The following is a 15,002-nucleotide window of genomic DNA, read 5'->3' as shown; positions in this document are numbered from 1 at the left end:
AGGGTCACTCACAGCCTTTCCCTCTGTCTATCCAGCAGGTCCCCAGGGTCACTCACAGCCTGTCTCTCTGTCTATCCAGCAGGTCCCCAGGATAACTCTCAGACTGTCACTCTGTCCAGCCAGCAGGACCCCAGGGTCACTCACAGCCTGTCCCTCTGTCTATCCAGCAGAACCCCAGAGTCACTCACAGCCTGTCCCTCTGTTTATCCAGCAGGATCCCAGGGTCACTCATAGCCTGTCCATCTTTCTATCCAGCAAGTCCCCAGGATCACTCACAGCCTGTCCCTCTGTGCAGCCAGCAGGACCCCAGGGTCACTCACAGCCTGTCCCTCTGTCCAGCCAGCAGGTCCCCAGGTTCACTCACAGGCTTTCCCTCTGTCTATCCAGCAGGTCCCCAGGGTCACTCACAGCCTGTCCCTCTGTCCAGCAGCAGGTCCCCAGGATCACTCACAGCTTGTCCCTCTGTCTATCCAGCAGGTCCCCAGGGTCACTCTCAGCCTGTCACTCTATCCAGCCAGCAGGACCCCAGGGTCACTCACAGTCTGTCGCTCTGTCCAGCCAGCAGGTCCCCAGCTTCACTCACAGCCTATCCCTCTGTCTATCCAGCAGAACCCCAGGGTCACTCATAGCCTGTCCCTCTGTCCAGCCAGCAGGGCCCCAGGGTCACTCACAGCCTATCCCTCTGTCCAGCCAGCAGGACCCCAGGGTCACTCACAGCCTGTCCCTCTGTCTATCCAGCAGGTCCCCAGGGTCACTCACAGCCTGTCCCTCTGTCCAGCCAGCAAGGCCCCAGGGTCACTCACATCCTGTTCCTCTGTACAGCCAGCAGGTCCCCAGCGTCACTCACAGCCTGTCCCTCTGTCCAGCCAGCAGATCCCCAGCATCACTCACAGCCTGTCCCTCTGTCCAGCCAGCAGGACCCCAGGGTCACTCACAGTCTGTCGCTCTGTCCAGCCAGCAGGTCCCCAGCGTCACTCACAGCCTGTCCCTCTGTCTATCCAGCAGGTCCCCAGGGTCACTCACAGCCTGTCCCTCTGTCTATCCAGCAGGTCCCCAGGGTCACTCACAGCCTGTCCCTGTGTCTATCCAGAAGGTCCCCAGGGTCACTCACAGCCAGTCCCTCTGTCCCGCCAGCAGGTCCCCAGCGTCACTCACAGATGTCCCTCTGTCTATCCAGCAGGACCCCAGGGTCACTCATAGCCTGTCCCTCTGTCCAGCCAGCAGGGCCCTAGGGTCACTCACAGCCTGTCCCTCTGTCCAGCAGCAGGACCCCAGGGTCACTCATAGCCTGTCCCTCTGTCCAGCCAGCCGGACCCCAGGGTCACTCACAGCCTGTCCCTCTGTCTAGCCAGCAGGTCCCCAGGGTCACTCACAACCTGTCCCTCTGTCTATCCAGCAGGTCCCCAGGGTCACTCACTGCCTGTCCCTCTGTCCAGCCAGCAGGACCCCAGGGTCACTCACAGCCTTTCCCTCTGTCTATCTAGCATGTCCACAGGGTCACTCACAGCCAGTCCCTCTGTCTAGCAGCAGGTCCCCAGGGTCACTCACAGCTTGTCCCTCTGTCTATCCAGCAGGGCCCCAGGGTCACTCACAGCCTGTCCCTCTGTCCAGCCAGCAGGTCCCCAGGGTCACTCACAGCCTGTCCCTCTGTCCAGCCAGCAGATCCCCAGCGTCACTCACAGCCTGTCCCTCTGTCCATCCAGAAGGTCCCCAGGGTCACTCACAGCCTGTCCCTCTGTCTATCCAGCAGGTCCCCAGGGTCACTCACAGCCTGTCCCTCTGTCTATCCATCAGGTCCCCAGGGTCACTCACAGCCTGTCCCTCTGTCCAGCCAGCAAGGCCCCAGGGTCACTCACAGCCTGTTCCTCTATCCAGCCAGCAGGTCCCCAGGGTCACTCACAGCCTGTCCCTCTGTCCAGCCAGCAGGACCCCAGGGTCACTCATAGCCTGTCCCTCTGTCCAGCCAGCAGGTCCCCAGGGTCACTCACAGCCTGTCCCTCTGTCCAGCCAGCAGGACCCCAGGGTCACTCACAGCCTGTCCCTCTGTCCAGCAGCAGGACCCCAGGGTCACTCACAGCCAGTCCCTCTGTCCAGCCAGCCGGACCCCAGGGTCACTCACAGCCTGTCCCTCTGTCCAGCCAGCAGGACCCCAGGGTCACTCACAGCCTATCCCTCTGTCTATCCAGAAGGTCCCCAGAGTTACTCACAGCCTGCCCATATGTCTATCCACCAGGTCCCCAGGGTCACTCACAGCCTGTCCCTCTGTCTATCCAGCAGGTCCCCAGGGTCACTCATAGCCTGTCGCTCTGTCCAGCCAGCAGGTCCCCAAGGTCACTCACAGCCTGTCCCTCTGTCCAGCCAGCAGGACCCCAGGGTCACTCACAGTCTGTCCCTTTGTCTATCCAGCAGGTCCCCAGGGTCACTCACAGCCTGTCCCTCTGTCTATCCATCAGGTCCCCAGGGTCACTCACAGCCTGTCACTCTGTCCAGCAGCAGGACACCAGGGTCACTCACAGCCTGTCCATCTGTCCAGCCAGCCGGACCCCAGGGTAACTCACAGCCTGTCCTTCTGTCCAGCCAGCAGGTCCCCAGTGTCACTCATAACCTGTCCCTCTGTCTATCCAGCAGGACCCCGGGGTCACTCACAGCCTGCCCCTCTGTCCAGCCAGTAGGTCCCCAGGGTTACTCACAGCCTGTCCCTCTGTCCAGCCAGCAGGACCCCAGGGTCACTCACAGCCTGTCCCTCTGTCCAGCCAGCAGGACCCCAGGGTCACTCACAGCCTTTCCCTCTGTCTATCCAGCAGGTCCCCAGGGTCACTCACAGCCTGTCTCTCTGTCTATCCAGCAGGTCCCCAGGATAACTCTCAGACTGTCACTCTGTCCAGCCAGCAGGACCCCAGGGTCACTCACAGCCTGTCCCTCTGTCTATCCAGCAGAACCCCAGGGTCACAGCCTGTCCCTCTGTTTATCCAGCAGGATCCCAGGGTCACTCATAGCCTGTCCCTCTGTCCAGCCAGCAGGATCCCAGGGTCACTCATAGCCTGTCCCTCTGTCCAGCCAGCAGGACCCCAGGGTCACTCACAGCCTGTCCCTCTGTCCAGCCAGCAGGACCCCAGGTTCACTCACAGCCTTGCCCTCTGTCTATCCAGCAGGTCCCCAGGGTCACTCACAGCCTGTCCCTCTGTCCAGCAGCAGGTCTCCAGGGTCACTCACAGCTTGTCCCTCTGTCCAGCCAGCAGGTCCCCAGGGTCACTCTCAGCCTGTCACTCTATCCAGCCAGCAGGACCCCAGGTTCACTCACAGCCTGTCCCTCTGTCCAGCCAGCAGGACCCCAGGGTCATTCACAGTCTGTCGCTCTGTCCAGCCAGCAGGTCCCTAGGGTCACTCACAACCTGTCCCTCTGTCTATCCAGCAGGACCCCAGGGTCACTCACAGCCTGTCCCTCTGTCCAGCCAGCAGGGCCCCAGGGTCACTCACAGCCTGTCCCTATGTCCAGCCAGTAGGTCCCTAGGGTCACCTACAGCCTGTCCCTCTGTCCAGCCAGCAAGGCCCCAGGGTCACTCACAGCCTTTCCCTCTGTCTATCTAGCATGTCCCCAGGGTCACTCACAGCCTGTCCCTCTGTCCAGCAGCAGGTCCGCAGGGTCACTCACAGCCTGTCCCTCTGTCTATCCTGCAGGTTCCCAGGGTCACTCTCAGCCTGTCACTCTATCCAGCCAGCAGGACCCCAGGGTCACTCACAGCCTGTCCCTCTGTCTATCCAGCAGGACCCCAGGGTCACTCATAGCCTGTCCCTCTGTCCAGCCAGTAGGGCCCCAGGGTCACTCACAGCCTGTCCCTCTGTCCAGCCAGCAGGACCCCAGTGTCACAGCCTATCCCTCTGTCTATCCAGAAGGTCCCCAGGGTTACTCACAGCCTGTCCCTCTGTCTATCCAACAGGTCCCCAGGGTCACTCATAGCCTGTCCCTCTGTCCAGCCAGCAGGTCCCCAGGATCACTCACAGCCTGTCCCTCTGTCCAGCCAGCAGGACTCCAGGGTCACTCACAGTCTGTCCCTATGTCTATCCAGAAGGTCCCCAGGGTCACTCACAGCCTGTCCCTCTGTCTATCCTGCAGGACCCCAGGGTCACTCAGAGCCTGTCCCTCTGTCCCGCCAGCAGGTCCCCAGCGTCACTCACAGCCTGTCCCTCTGTCTATCCAGTAGGACCCCAGGGTCACTCATAGCCTGTCCCTCTGTCCAGCCAGCAGGGCCCCAGGGTCACTCACAGCCTGTCCCTCTGTCTATCCAGAAGGTCCCCAGCGTCACTCACAGCCTGTCGCTCTGTCCAGTCAGCAGGTCCCCAGGTTCACTCATAGCCTGTCCCTCTGTCTATCCACAGGTCCCCAGGTTCACTCACAGCCTGTCCCTCTGTCTATCCAGCAGGTCCCCAGGGTCACTCACAGCCTGTCCTTCTGTCCAGCAGCAGGACCCCAGGGTCACTCACAGGCATAAGAGGGTACCACTTGTTGGGGTTGTCAGCAGACTCTGGGCACAAGCAGCTGGTCCAAGGTCACTGACCACGGCCACCTTGAGGACAGCACCATGACCCCCGGAGGTGGGAGGAGGGGAGGCCACCTGGCTACAAGTGAACCCTGAGGTGGCTGGGCACGGGGCCTGGCCTGGGGTCCTCACCTGAGCAGAAGGGTGACAGGGCACTGGGCAGGCCCATCAGTTTATCAGCAGATCTGCTGAGGAAGCAAAGCAACCCCTCCCAGGATCCAGGGGAGGAGGCAGAGGGTGGGGAGGAAGGGGGAGAGAGGGAGAGGAGAGAGAGAGAGGAGAGGGGGAGTGGAGAGAGAGGGAGTGCAGAGAGGGGGAGGAGAGGGAGGCAGAGAGAGAGGAGAGAAGGAGAGAGGGGGAGTGGAGAGAGTGGGAGAGAGAGAGAGGGGGGAGTGGAGAGAGGGAGTGCAGAGAGGGGGAGGAGGAGGAAGAGAGGGCAGCTGTATAGCCTCTGCAGGTGCTGGGGTGGGTGGCACCCTTAGGAGACAGCAGCCCCTATGGGCCCCCTGCCCACCCAGCTCCCCTATGGGCCCCCTGCCCACCCAGCTCCCCTATGGGCCCCCTGCCCACCCAGCTCCCCTATGGGCCCCACACCCACCCAGCTCTCCTATGGGCCCCCTGCCCACCCAGCTTCCCCTATGGGCCCCCTGCCCACCCAGCTCCCCTATGGGCCCCACACCCACCCAGCTCCTCTATGGGCCCCCTGCCCACCCAGCTCCCCTATGGGCCCCACACCCACCCAGCTCCCCTATGGGCCCCCTGCCCACCCAGCTCCTCTATGGGTCCCCTGCCCACCCAGCTCTCCTATGGGCCCCACACCCACCCAGCTCCCCCTGTGGGCCCCCTGCCCACCCAGCTTCCCTATGGGCCCCACACCCACCCTTGGCCCCCACATAGGCCCCACGCCCAGCCCCCCTCCCCACAGGCTTTCGTCCTGTGAGGCAATGGTGGAGCAGTCCTCTGTGGGGAGTTTCCTCTGCGGGTGGAGACAGTCACCCTGGATGACAGAGCAGAGGAGGCCCACAGACCCAGCTCTCGGCACCCCAGCACCGTGGCAGCCCAGCACCTAGCCTCCCAGCACCCAGATGGACACCTCAGGCAAAGTAAGTGCTGCCACTGAGTGCAGGCTGAGTCAGAGTGCAGGGTCCCCCAGACAGTGCAGGGTCCCCCTCCCGTCCCTGCTGCGTGCCCACCCACAGGTGCCTGTGTCCATGGAAACCCCAGGGTCCCTTCAGCTGAGCGTGGCATGTGCCCAGCTCCCTGCAGGAACATGGGGATACAGGGAGAGGGGTCACTGGGGAACAAGGGGGACAGGGAGGGGAGCTGGGAGCCAGAGGAGGCTGGGAGGTAGGAGATTGGGGATGAGGGACTGGGGGGCTGGAAGGTTGGGGGACCTGGGGACTGAAGGGTAGGAGCAGTGGGGGCTGGAGAGTTGGGGTGCTGAGGATTGGGGGACTGGAAGCCTGGGGGTCTTGGGGGGCAGGCTGGCTGGGAGGCTGGGGGCTGGAGGCTGGGGGGCTGGGGGCTGGGGGACAGGAGGCTGGAGGCTGGGGGCTGGAGGCTGAGAGGCTGGAGGCTGGGGGCTGGAGGCTGGGAATCTGGGGGGCTGGAGGCTGGGGGCTGAGAACTTGGGGGCTGGAGGCTGGAAGGCTGGGGGCTGAGAACTTGGGGACTGGAGGCTGGGAGGCTGGGGGCTGAGAACTTGGGGCCTGGAGGCTGGGGGCTGGAGGCTGGGGCCTGAGAACTTGGGGGCTGGAGGCTGGGGGCTGGAGGCTGGGGCCTGAGAACTTGGGGGCTGGAGGCTGGGGGCTGGGAGCTAGGAGGCTGAGGGCTGGAGTCTGGGGGCTGGAAGCTGGGATGCTGGAGGCTGGGAGGCTTGAGGGTGGGGGCTGGGAGGCTGGGGGCTGAGAACTTGGGGGCTGGAGGCTGGGGGGCTGGGAGGCTGGGGGCTCGAGGCTGGGGGCTGGAGGTTGGGGGCTGGAGGCTTGGGGCTGGGAGGCTGGGGGTCAGTGTGGCTGGGAGCTGGGAGGCTGGGGGCTGAGAACTTGGGGGCTGGAGGCTGGGGGGCTTGGGGAACTTGGAGGACTTGGGGTTGGGCTTTGGGGGCTGAAAGCTTAGGGCTTAGAAGCTGGGGGTCCTGGGGGTAAGGTGGCTGGGACCTGAGAGGCTGAGGACTGAGCCCTGGGAGGTCTTGTGGGGCCTGGAGGCCAGGGCCTGGTCCAGCTATGAGCTCTTAGGTGGCAGCAGGGCCAGGGGATGGGGGGCGTGCACTGCAACCCCCCTCCCTGCCTCTGTCCACAGACCATCTCGTGCCGTGCAGCCGTGGCCTGGGCAGTGGGGCAGCCGCTGTCCCTGGAGGAGGTGCAGGTGGAGCCGCCCAGGGCCGGGGAGGTTCGAATCAAGGTGCCCGAGTCCGGGGAGACAGTGGCCAGCTTCCCAGCCAAGGGACAGCAGGGGGTGGGGACAGGGCAGTGGGGGCTAAGCCTGTATCTGGGACACCCTGGTGCCTGGCTTCACCCCCCTAGTGACCCCTGCCTCCCAGATGGCGTCCACCAGCACCTGTGGGACAGATGCTCAAGGGCTGGCTGCCCCTGCCTTTCCCCCTGATTCCTGGCCATGAGGGTGCCGGCACCGTGGAGAGCGTGGGCCCGGGCATGACCTCCGTTAGGTCAGGTAGGTGGCGGTCAAAAGGCAGGGGGCCAGGGGACACAGGACAGGGGACAGTCAGAGGGGCCTGAGGGACACAGATGTCCCAGGGAGGCACTGGACATGGGCTCCCTGGGGTGGCAAGCTGCCCGGGGACCCTGGGGTGGCAGAAGTTGCAGGCTCTGCCCCATAGGCCCTGTGTCCCGTCCCCCGCTGGGCACAGCCGTCCACAGCTGCCGCTGTGTCCCCAAGTGGACACAGCCAGGCAGGCAGCAGGTTCCCGGTGACCCTGTGTCCCAGCCTAGCCAGCCCCTTGAGGGTCTCAGCATCCAGGGTGGCCTGGCCTCCCGGGGCCCTGGCCCTGCCCGCACTGACCTCCTCCTGCCCACCCCTCGTCCCCCAGGAGACCTGGTGCTCACCCTCATCATCCCCCAGTGCCGGGAGTGCCAGGCCTGCCTGCATCCAAGAGGCAGCTTCTGTGACAAGCAGGAGTGAGTGCCCCCTCTCCCCCACCCTCTCTTCCGCCCCCCATGAGAACTCATGTCTTCAGCATCCTCCCTTCCCCCCTGCCCTCAGAGCCCCTCCAGCATCCTGCCTACCCTCCCCCCCAGGACTCAGTGCCCCCACCCTCAGTATCCTGCCCTCCCCTCCCCTGCCTGCCATGGCCCCCCCTGTGAGGACGTTTTTGTTTTTTTTTTAATTTTTATTTATAAAAAGGCAACACTGTCAAAACCATAGGGTTAGAGGGGTACAACTCCACACAATTCCCACCACCAGAACGCTGTATCCCATCCCCTCCCCTGATAGCTTTCCTATTCTTTATCCCTCTGGGAGCATGGACCCAAGGTCATTGTGGGATGCAGAAGGTGGAAGGTCTGGCTTCTGTAATTACTTCCCCACTGATCATGGGTGCTGACAGGTGGATCCATACTCCCAGCCTGTTTCTCTCTTTCCCTAGTGGGGCGAGGCTCTGGGAAGTGGGGCTCCAGGACACACTGGTGGGGTTGTCTGTCCAGGGAAGTCATGTTGTCATCACGGTAGCATCTGGAACCGGTGGCTGAAAAGAGAGTTAACATACAAAGCCAAACAAGTTGTTGACTAATCATGGACCTAAATGCTGGAGTAGTGCAGATGAAGAGTTGGAGGTGTCTCTGTTCTGTAGATAGTTAATAATCCTATTTTAGTTATATTCCAAAGGGCCCTTGATTATACTAGTTTTGTTTGTTTGTTGTTGTTGTTGTTTTACCTGAGCCTGACATCTGATATGCAGGTGGATCCAAGTTATTGTCTGGGGAGATAATGTCATGGCTGGAAAAAGGACCAGAAAGCTGGATCAGAGAAGAGAGTAGCTCCCTAGGTCCCCACATCTCCACGTCCCCAGATCTCCAAGGCCCCTCAGGTCGCCAGGTCCCCACAGCCCCCAGGTGTCCATGGCTCCATGTCCCCACAGCCACCCACATCCCCAAGTCCCCACAGCCCCCCAGGTTCCCATGGTTCCCCAGGCCCAAGGTCCCCCCAGCCTCCCAGGTCCCCATTGTCCCACAGGCCCCCAGGTCCCATGGCTACCCAGGTCCCCCATAGCCCACTCCCCCGGTCCCCAGGTCCCAGCAGCCCACAATGTCCCCAAAGTCCCGTGAAAAACCAGTGGCCAGCTCAGCCACCCCACCCACTCTGGGAGTCACAGCCCCCAGGTCCCACCCCCCCCCACACACACACCCTCAGCTACTGCCCCCTGTCCTGTTCTCAGTGTGTCTGCAGCTGAGGGCTGGGTGGGCTCTTGCTCTGTCCCCAGGGGCCAGGAGGGGACATCAGTGAAGGACAGAAAGGTGGCGTGACAGCCACAGCAAGGACAGGAAGCGCCTCCCTCTTCACAGGCTGGAAGAGCCAGGACGATGTCCCCAAGCTGGTGACTGACTTCATGGCCAAGAAGTTTGACCTGGACACACTGATCACCCACATCCTGCCCTTTGAGAAGATCCAAGAGGGCTTCGAGCTGCTCACCTCTGGCCAGAGGTGATGCCCGGGGCCACACTCCACTGGCCGGTGCTGCACACGGCCCGCCTGCAGCCCACAAAGTGCAAGCAGACCCTCATTCACACAGCAGGACGGGCGGTGACATGACAGCAAGATGCCAATAAATAGAGATTTATTAGAGAGGCAGGGGCTGGGGAGGAGAAGAGAGGGGAGAGAGAGATTTATTAGAGAGGGGAGAGAGAGATTTATTAGAGAGGGGAGAGATAGATTTATTAGAGAGGCAGGGGGTGGGGAGGGAGCAGAGAGGGGAGAGATAGATTTATTAGAGAGGCAGAGGCTGGGGAGGGAGCAGAGAGGGGTAGAGAAGGGAGAGGGAGAGGTGAGACGGGAGAGGGGGAGGAGGGGGAGAGAGAGAAATGGAAAAGAGCCTTGATCAACACTGGTCTGTCCTCACCTGTGTCCTGGGCCTGTCCTCCGCTCACCTGTGTCCTGGGCCTGTCCTCACCAGTGTCCTAGGCCTGTCCTCACCAGTGTCCTAGGCCTGTCCTCACCTGTGTCCGGGGCCTCTCCTCACCAGTGTCCTAGGCCTGTCCTCACCTGTGTCCGGGGCCTGTCCTCACCTGTGTCCTGGGCCTCTCCTCACCAGTGTCCTAGGCCTGTCCTCTCCTCACCTGTGTCCTGGGCCTGTCCTCACCTGTGTCCTGGGCCTGTCATCTGAGTTTTGGGTCCCTCTAAAGCTGTATTTCCATTTCAGCATCAGAACTGTTCTGACGTTTTAGACAGAGCGGGACACTGCCAGGCAGCCTCCCACGTAGACTCCACATCTCCTCACGGCTGGACACTCTCAGGCTTGCACACCCTCATTAGCTGCGCCCTGCCATGAGGCCTGCACCCTGCCATGTGGCCTGCGTCCTGCCCTGTGGCCTGCACCCTACCCCACGGCCTGCACCCTGCCCTGTGGCCTGCACCCTACCCCAAGGCGTGCACCCTACCCCATGGCCTGCACCCTGCCCTGTGACCTGCACCCTACCACAAGGCCTGCACCCTGCCCTGTGGCCTGCACCCTACCCCAAGGCCTGCACCCTACCCCAAGGCCTGCACTCTACCCCAAGGCCTGCACCCTACCCCAAGGCCTGCACCCTACCCCAAGGCCTGCACCCTGGCCTGTGCTATGCAGAAGCTGTCCCTAGGGTTCCATGTGAGGCTCTGTGGGGACAGGCAAATGCAGTTATATCTGACAGTGGGTGAGAGACCTTCCTAAAGCTTTGCCCACATGGTGCAAACGCTAGAAGAAGAACAGTGCAGGTGTGGGAGGTGGGCGGTAGCACACCCAGTTAAGCACACATAATGCAGAGCAAGTGTGGGAGGGCTGAGGTCAGCTCTGGGGAGGGCTGTGGTCAGCACAGGGGAGGGCTATGGTCAGTGCTGGAGGGGCTGTGGTCAGCACAGGGGAGGGTGATGGTCAGTGCTAGAGGGAGGGCTGTGGTCAGCACTGGAGGGAAGACTGTGGTCAGTGCTGGAGGGAGGCTTGTGGTCAGTCTTGGAGGGAGGCTTGTGGTCAGCTCTTGGGGGCCTTGGTCAGCTCTCATGGGGCCCATGCTCAGCCCCTGAGTGGGGCAGAGGATACAGGAGTGTGGGCCTAGTGGCGGCAGTTGTCAGGAGTCATGGTTATATAACCGGGTGTAAGGTCACGAGCTGTGTGCACTGCAGAAGGGCATGTCTGTGGGTCAGGAGAGCAGCCCTGGGTGCAAGTCCATTGCCCTGAGGGAACGCCGTGGACACACTGGGAGCTGGTGGGTCCCTCCCTGGTCTCCTCATAGGCGGGCTGGGCCCGGGATGCCCACAGCACAAGCATCTGTTTGTCCTGCCCCATCACTGCCTACCCACCCAGGATAGACACTGCCCCCGCCACTCACAGAAACAAAGGGTCTGCCCAGTACACTGTGGCTGGTGTTCTTGGAGAGGGGCAACTACTGCCCCCTGGCTGCCAGCGCTCGGCCTGCCCCTGACTCCAAGAGCCCACGCTCCTCCCTCCTGGCTCCCAGTGCCCGGCCTCCTGCCCCTGGCTCCCAGTGCCACCCTCCTACCCCTGACTCCCAGTGCCCACCCTCCTGCCCCCTGACTCCCAGTGCCCACCCTCCTGCCCCCTGACTCCCAGTGCCACCCTCCTGCCCCCTGACTCCCAGTGCCCACCCTCCTGCCCCCAGGCTCCCAGTGCCACCCTCCTGCCCCTGACTCCCAGTGCCCACCCTCCTGCCCCTGGCTCCCAGTGCCCACCCTCCTGCCCCCTGACTCCCAGTGCCACCCTCCTGCCCCTGACTCCCAGTGCCCACCCTCCTGCCCCCAGGCTCCCAGTGCCACCCTCCTGCCCCTGACTCCCAGTGCCCACCCTCCTGCCCCTGGCTCCCAGTGCCCACCCTCCTGCCCCTGGCTCCCAGTGCCCACCCTCCTGCCCCTGGCTCCCAGTGCCCGCCCTCCTGCCCCTGGCTCCCAGTGCCCACCCTCCTGCCCCCTGGCTCCCAGTGCCCAACCTCCTGCCCCCTGGCTCCCAGTGCCCACCCTCCTGCCCCTGGCTCCCAGTGCCCACCCTCCTGCCCCCTGGCTCCCAGTGCCCAACCTCCTGCCCCCTGGCTCCCAGTGCCCACCCTCCTGCCCCTGGCTCCCAGTGCCCACCCTCCTGCCCCCTGGCTCCCAGTGCCCACCCATCTGCCCCCTGGCTCCCAGTGCCCACCCTCCTGCCCCTGGCTCCCAGTGCCCACCCTCCTGCCCCTGGCTCCCAGTGCCCACCCTCCTGCCCCCTGGCTCCCAGTGCCCACCCATCTGCCCCCTGGCTCCCAGTCCCACCCTCCTGCCCCCTGACTCCCAGTGCCCACCCTCCTGCCCCTGGCTCCCAGTGCCACCCTCCTGCCCCCTGACTCCCAGTGCCACCCTCCTGCCCCCAGCTCCCAGTCCCCACCCTCCTGCCCCCTGACTCCCGGTGCCCACCCTCCTGCCCCTGGCTCCCAGTGCCCACCCTCCTGCCCCTGACTCCCAGTGCCACCCTCCTGCCCCTGGCTCCCAGTGCCCACCCTCCTGCCCCTGGCTCCCAGTGCCCACCCTCCTGCCCCCTGACTCCCAGTCCCACCCTCCTGCCCCCTGACTCCCAGTGCCACCCTCCTACCCCTGGCTCCCAGTGCCCACCCTCCTTCCCCTGGCTCCCAGTGCCCACCCTCCTGCCCCTGGCTCCCAGTGCCCACCCTCCTGCCCCTGACTCCCAGTGCCCAACCTCCTGCCCCCGACTCCCAGTCCCACCCTCCTGCCCCCTGGCTCCCAGTGCCCACCCTCCTGCCCCTGGCTCTCAGTGCCCACCCTCCTGCCCCCTGACTCCCAGTGCCCACCCTCATGCCCCCTGGCTCCCAGTGCCACCCTCCTGCCCCTGGCTCCCAGTGCCCACCCTCCTGCCCCCTGGCTCCCAGTGCCCGGCCTCCTGACCCATGGCTCCAGTGCCCGACCTCCTGCCTTCCTCTCCCATTTCCCAGCAGTGGTTGGAGAAGAGGAAGAGTGGCCTGGGGCTGAGTCTCTGGCAGAGAACTTGCAGAGATAAGACCTGGTCCTGCAGCTCCTTCCCCACAGCCCCAGGGCTGCTCAGCTCTCAGGTGACCAGGCCCTGACAGGAGGGTTCGCTCTGATAAGAGCAGATACAAGCGTGTAAGAGCAGGGAGCCAGGGGCCCGAGCAATGTCAGCTGTGCTGCCAGCCTGTCCTATACACATCCCCTCCGGGCCCAGGAAACCAAAGAGGGAGAGAGGCAGGGAAAGAGAAAGAGAGGGAGAGGGTAGGGGAGAGGAGAGAGAGATATGGAGGGGGAGGGAGAGACAGAAGGAGAAATGGAGAGGAGAGAGAGAGGTGTCTTTACTAAGAGGATTGAGGCAGGGAGGAACTGAGGGAGAAGAGAGGGAGAGTCATTCTCACCTCCTGTCCCAGGGCCCCAGCACCCTGTCAGCTCACCTCCTGTCCTAGGGCCCCAGCACCCTGTCAGCTCACCTCCTGTCCCAGGGCCCCAGCACCCTGTCACCTCACCTCCTGTCCCTGGGCCCCAGCACCCTGTCACCTCCTGTCCCAGGGCCCCAGCACCCTGTCAGCTCACCTCCTGTCCCAGGGCCCCAGCACCCTGTCACCTCCTGTCCCAGGGCCTCAGCACCCTGTCAGCTCACCTCCTGTCCCAGGGCCCCAGCACCCTGTCACCTCCTGTCCCAGGACCCCAGCACCCTGTCACCTCACCTCCTGTCCCAGGGCCCCAGCACCCTGAAACCTCACCTCCTGTCCCAGGGCCCCAGCACCCTGAAACCTCACCTCCTGTCCCAGGGCCTCAGCACCCTGAAACCTCACCTCCTGTCCCAGGGCCTCAGTACCCTGTCACCTCATCTCCTGTCCCAGGGCCTCAACACCCTGTCAGCTCACCTCCTGTCCCAGGGCCTCAGCACTCTGTCACCTCACCTCCTGTCTCAGGGCCCCAACACCCTGTCACCTCCTGTCCCAGGGCCCCAGCACCCTGTCACCTCCTGTCCCAAGACCCCAGCACCCTGTCACCTCACCTCTTGTCCCAGGGCCCCAGCACCCTGAAACCTCACCTCCTGTCCCAGGGCCCCAGCACCCTGAAACCTCACCTCCTGTCCCAGGGCCTCAGCACCCTGTCAGCTCACCTCCTGTCCCAGGGCCCCAGCACCCTGTCACCTCATCTCCTGTCCCAGGGCCTCAACACCCTGTCAGCTCACCTCCTGTCCCAGGGCCTCAGCACCCTGTCACCTCACCTCCTGTCCCAGGGCCCCAACACCCTGTCATCTCCTGTCCCAGGGCGTCAGCACCCTGTCACCTCCTGTCCCAGGGCCCCAGCACCCTGTCACCTCCTTTCATAGGGCCCCAGCACCCTGTCACCTCCTGTCCCAGGGCCCCAGCACCCTGTCACCTCCTGTCCCAGGGTCCCAGCACCCTGTCAGCTCACCTCCTGTCCCAAGGCCCCAGCACCCTGTCACCTCACCTCCTCCCAGGGCCCCAGCACCCTGTCTGCTCACCTCCTGTCCCAGGGCCCCAGCACCCTGTCACCTCCTATCATAGGGCTCCAGCACCCTGTCACCTCACCTGTCCTTAGCAATGTATGTTCTTTTTTTTTATTTAAAGATTTTATTTGTTAATGAGAAACATAGAAGGAGAGAGAAAGGACCAGGCATCACCCTGGCACATGTGCTTCCTGGGATTGAACTCAGGACCTCATGCCCAAGAGTCTGGTGTTTTATCCAGTGTGCCACCTCCCGGACCATGGCAATGTGGGTTTGCTTCGCTCTTCTTGGCTGTCCCCCGCAGCCCCAGGAGGACTGAGAATGAGCATTTGGACTTTCCTGAACTTTCTGTGAGGACCACCACTAATGGCTAGATGTGATCAGAGGGACATCAGTGGCACCTGGCTTGGATGCCAACTGGGCCACCCCTCTCCCTCACTGTGAGGGGGCCCTCGCATGAGGCCGGCTGTGGTCTTGGGGAGATTAGCGTCTCTGGGGCCACCTGATCCCCTGCTCAGCCTCTTGTGTCTGAAGCTGCAGGTCCTGGTCAGTTATGAGAGAGGGCCATGGAGCCAACCTCAGGACAGGTCACCACAGGGGGCGGGGCCACCAGAGGGGACAGGCCACCACAGGGGACAGGCCAACACGGGATAGGGCCACCACAGGGGATGGGGCCAAGTCACCACAGGGGACAAGACACCACAGGGGACAGAGCCACCACAGGGGACAGGCCACCACAGGGGACAGGCCAACACGGGATAGGGCCACCACAGGGGATGGGGCCACCACAGGGGACAGGTCACCACAGG

The 15,002-nt window shown here is 63.4% G+C and overlaps 1 long non-coding RNA gene across 1 annotated transcript; it reads left to right on the top strand.

The window, feature by feature from the left end:
* Window positions 1-5,472: 5,472 nt before the first annotated feature.
* On the top strand, window positions 5,473-10,420 carry LOC132536876 (uncharacterized). The gene is made up of 6 exons (XR_009548420.1): window positions 5,473-5,641; window positions 6,840-6,941; window positions 7,081-7,211; window positions 7,588-7,675; window positions 9,059-9,197; window positions 9,913-10,420. It is a non-coding gene; the product is annotated as an uncharacterized LOC132536876 (long non-coding RNA).
* The last annotated feature ends 4,582 nt before the right edge of the window (window positions 10,421-15,002 follow it).

This window comes from Erinaceus europaeus, chromosome 2, assembly GCF_950295315.1.
Source record: "Erinaceus europaeus chromosome 2, mEriEur2.1, whole genome shotgun sequence".
Taxonomy (NCBI): domain Eukaryota; kingdom Metazoa; phylum Chordata; class Mammalia; order Eulipotyphla; family Erinaceidae; genus Erinaceus; species Erinaceus europaeus.
This window is presented reverse-complemented; position numbering and strand designations above follow the sequence as displayed.